General features: G+C 48.9%; 1 long non-coding RNA gene across 1 annotated transcript; it reads right to left on the reverse strand.

Annotated features, from left to right (window-relative positions):
* Positions 1 to 254: 254 nt before the first annotated feature.
* Positions 255 to 715, reverse strand: LOC109510170 (uncharacterized). Its single transcript, XR_002167084.1, has 2 exons — positions 612 to 715; positions 255 to 555 (listed from the first exon to the last, which is right to left on the reverse strand). It is a non-coding gene; the product is annotated as an uncharacterized LOC109510170 (long non-coding RNA).
* Between the last annotated feature and the right edge of the window lie 146 nt (positions 716 to 861).

An 861-nucleotide genomic window follows, 5' to 3' on the forward strand; every position in this document is an offset into this window, starting at 1 on the left:
CCCACGCCGCCGTGGACGCAAACGTATTGGAATGATGAGGACGACCGCTCCTTGGTCGGAGGTACTAATGGCTTATTTATGATGCCGCTCATCGATGCTCCCCTTTTTTTCTATTTGCCTTTTTTCGATGGACCGACACGCGATTCTACCGGACGACTCTGTGTGCGATAGGGCTGAGAAAACAATATGGCCGAAGAATGTAGCCGGCCGGCTCTGTCGTTCGTTACCCCCGCCAAGCATTCTTTGTGTATTTATGACTTGTTGGGTGGGTTGTGCGCGTGATCGACACTTTCCCGGGCTGAGGTCCCGTCCGTGGCCGTGACAGAGGTTGCCGGAGAGCGCGGACCTCCACCAAGGCGTTTTTGTTTTACCGAGAGACGTTTTCAGGTCAGAGGGTGGAACCTTTCGATTCATTTGCACAAACCATGACAAATTCACCTCAAGGGTTGCAGGCTTGACATCACCGTCGAGGACAATTGATTGCAAACAGGGAAAATGTGATCCTAACTGTTGAACGGGAAATGGAACGGACCATTACACCGTGCTGCGCAATATCTTGGCTGCGGAGTACGAGTCCGTACATGCTGTCAATGCATTATACGAGTCCGTACATGCTGTCAATGAATTATGCACGACTATGTTGGACAGGGTGTCCCTAATATATGCCTTAAACAGCTTATACACACACACACACATACACACACACACACACACACACACATACACATATATATATATAGTGTGCGCGTGTGTCTCGTGTCTAAAAACAGCATTCCAAAGGTTCCACTCTGCGACTTACTTACTGGCAAAACAGTTCAGAGAATGGATGGATGGATGGATGGATGAATGGATAGTTACACC

This window comes from Hippocampus comes, unplaced genomic scaffold, assembly GCF_001891065.2.
Source record: "Hippocampus comes isolate QL1 unplaced genomic scaffold, H_comes_QL1_v1.1 scaffold39, whole genome shotgun sequence".
In the NCBI taxonomy this organism is placed as follows: Eukaryota; Metazoa; Chordata; class Actinopteri; order Syngnathiformes; family Syngnathidae; genus Hippocampus; species Hippocampus comes.